Consider the following 3,252-nt stretch of genomic DNA (forward strand, 5'->3'; position numbering starts at 1 on the left):
CCGCCGATCCTCTGTGGCAACCGCGGCGGCGCAGCGTTCAGAAGCCCCTCGCCTGGAGTGCTTTTCTGTGTCTCATGGGGTGCCCGCTTCCCTTGAAAAATTAAAGCGTTAGAAAAGTGAAATGAATGCATGGTGGAGCGGATGGTTTTATAACAGTGTTTGTAGGCCATTTCCAGGTGTATTGTGTCAGAATTGGTGCTGCTTGCTATTTTACTTATTTACGTTAAGAACGAGCACATGCAAAAATTATGTCATTAAAAAGTAAAAACAGAAAATTGGAAATACATAATTTAAATTGCTATGTAACAGAGAAGTTGCATCTTTTGACTTTTTGTGTTAGTCTAATTCCAAGGCTGGTTTTCTTTTTTTTGTTGTCGTTCAGCATGACTAAGCCTTTGATCTGAATCAGTTCCTAATACATTGTATGAGGTCAGTGAAAAACCAATTAGGAAATTAGAGTGACCTTCTCAAGTCCCCTAAGCATATTACAGTTATGGATTTACTTCTTTTAGGGACCTACCACAATCCCTGGTCGACGTAGGAAATTTGACTCGTGTTTTCTAAGTATTTGTAAGAAACTGTGATACTGAACCTTTAAGATTTCAGATTGTGTGGAGTTGTACTGGGAGGGCAGGCGCTCCTCAAGTTGTCAGAGAATGCAACATCATGTTGCAGTTGAGTCTGGCAGCTCTGTGGTGGTACCAAGTGGTTGGACTGGTGACCTCACTGCCGCCTGCTCTTTCATTTCCTGGGTGTGGTGGTGCAGCCTCTAGGAGGCTGAGGCAGGATTGTGGGTTGCAGCCCAGCCTAGGTAATTTAGCGATTTAGAGGGACCCCATCTCAGATTTTTTTTTTTTTTTTTTTTTTTTTTTTTTTTTTTTTTTTTTTTTTTTGGTACCGGGAATCAAACTTGGGTCCTTGCACTTGTGAAATAGGCAGTGGCATCACTGAGCTAAATCCCACCTTTCACGTGCTGGGATTACAGGCATTGCCACCATGCCCAGCCCATCTCAGAATTTAAAAAAATCTAAAAATTAAAAAAGCGCTGGGCATATAGCTCAGTGGAAAAGCCCTGGGTTCAATTTCTAGTGCTAAAAACAAAACAAACAAAAGAACCCATTCAAAATTCAATCCAGAAAAAACTCCACAGTGCACAGGAAATGTATAAAGGTATGTATGGGAATTAGGATAGAGATTTGTACCCAGCAAGGAAGAGAATGCTATTGGGGAGAGGCACACAGTATTTTAAATATTTCATAATAAAAACTGCAGTTGTTTTACTGTTTACATCTTGAAAAATTTGCAGGGCATTGTGCATGCCTGAAATCCCAGTACTCAGGAGGCTGAGGCAGGGGGATTGACACAGTTGGAGGCCAGCCTGCGTGTACACAGCAAGATCCTTTCTCAAAAAACAACACAAAGTTTTGAAAAATTTATACACTCATGTTTCATAATATGAGAAAAAAGTCAATCCCTAACTTTCGTTTGTTTTTGAGACAGGGTCTCACTATATAGTAAAAAACTGACCTGGACCTCACTAGGTAGCCCAGGCTGGTCTTGAACTCACAGCGATCCTCCTGCCTCAGCCTCGAGTGCTGGGATTACAGGCATGTGCCACCACGCCGGGCTCAATCCCTAACTTTCTAAAGGGCTATAAATGTTTTGGAAAGATGATTGTCTAAAAATAAAACTAGAAATGGAAAAGTCAAAAGTTGAGTGAGCTGGGCATGGTGGTTCATGCTTGTTATCTCAACTTGGGAGACTGAAGCAGGAGGATCAACAATTCAAGGCTATTCTGGGCAAGACCCTGCCTCAAAAAAATTGCAAGCGAGTGTAACTAGTTCTTAGGAGATGCCTGGAATATCAGAAACCAAGAATCTGTGCAGTAAAGAAGTGATCTCTAATGCCCTGAACAAAGGGACAGTTTGGGAAGTTTGTGTTGTGTTTCAGGCATAGAATAAAAACGTTAGCAAATCATGCCTTAAGTGACTTTTGGAAACCCTTTGAAGCTCAGATACTGTGCTTAGTGCCTGGAGATATAGAGATAGAAGAGTTGCCTTGTAGTCTGGCTTGGGCAGGCTCTGAGGAAGAGGTTAGAGACCTACTTACTCCTAGAACACTGAAAGAAAAGGGCAGATGGGAATTGGCCAGGTGTCAGGGATGGCATTGGAACTGAGGCCCACATGGGAGGAAATGAGGCTTGAGACATGCTGTGATTGAGAGGTTTCAGCAGGGGCTGGGGTCTGAGGGAGGGAGGTTGGGAAAGGTTCCCTGTGATGTGTGGAGGGCCAGGGAGGCTGCTTTCTGAGGCTTGATGGAGGTCAGAGAACATTAAGAAGCCAGGTAGCATTTCAAAAGGGAGGAGGCAGAAAGGGGCTGGGGTAGAGCATATGCTTGACCTGCAGGAGGCCCTGGATTCTGTCCCTAGAATGGCAAACAAAACAAAGCGGCAGAAGCAGTGGCCTTGAACTGGGATGAGTTTAGGAAGCCATGCCATTCACCCCAGTTATGGCACACGTGTGGCTGGCTTAGGGTAGCGACAAGAGGCACAGAGGAGCAGCTGGTCAGGAGGCTTAGGGACCCATGGACCTGCCTTGGGGCTGGGAAGGCAGTTGGGGACTCCAGCTTTGTGTCAGCGCCAGTCTGTGCAGCACCATGGGCCATTTCCACTGAGTTTTGGGCACTGCCCTGTCTTCTCCCTTCTCTGGCTGCTCTGGACCACTCGGGCACTTCATGGCCCCTGTCCTGCCTGACTTTTCTCTGTATCCCTTCTCCCTGCCTAAATGCTGTGTTGCTTTGTTTTGTCAATTTCCTACATTGTTGCTATCTTCTCCTGCATTCCTTGTCTCCACAGAAGGGAGGACTCAGTGTCAGTGCTTGGCACCCAGTGGGCATTTCTTAAATGTTTGCAGAAGGAATGCGTCTGGAGTGACTTCCTTGTCTTTAATTTGATGACTCACTGGCTGCTGACACCCAGCAAGGTAGAGAAAATGGGAGGAGGACAAATGGTGTTTGCTTTTGGATATAATAAATACATTGTACTTGTAGGGACTAGTGAGAGCTGGACATGCAGGGTGGAGTCAAGTTAGGAGTTGAAGCCTGGTGTGGTGGCACACACCTGTAATCCCAGCACTCAGCTCAGTTCAGTCCCCATCAACCCCTGCTCCCCCGCCAGTGCTCAGTGAGGCTGGAGGAAGAGCATACCATGTCAAGGACCAGTGATGCTGCGTGGCCATCTGGTGTAGGCTGGCG

Source organism: Fukomys damarensis, unplaced genomic scaffold (genome assembly GCF_012274545.1).
Source record: "Fukomys damarensis isolate Sample0158 unplaced genomic scaffold, DMR_v1.0_HiC HiC_scaffold_21, whole genome shotgun sequence".
NCBI lineage: Eukaryota > Metazoa > Chordata > Mammalia > Rodentia > Bathyergidae > Fukomys > Fukomys damarensis.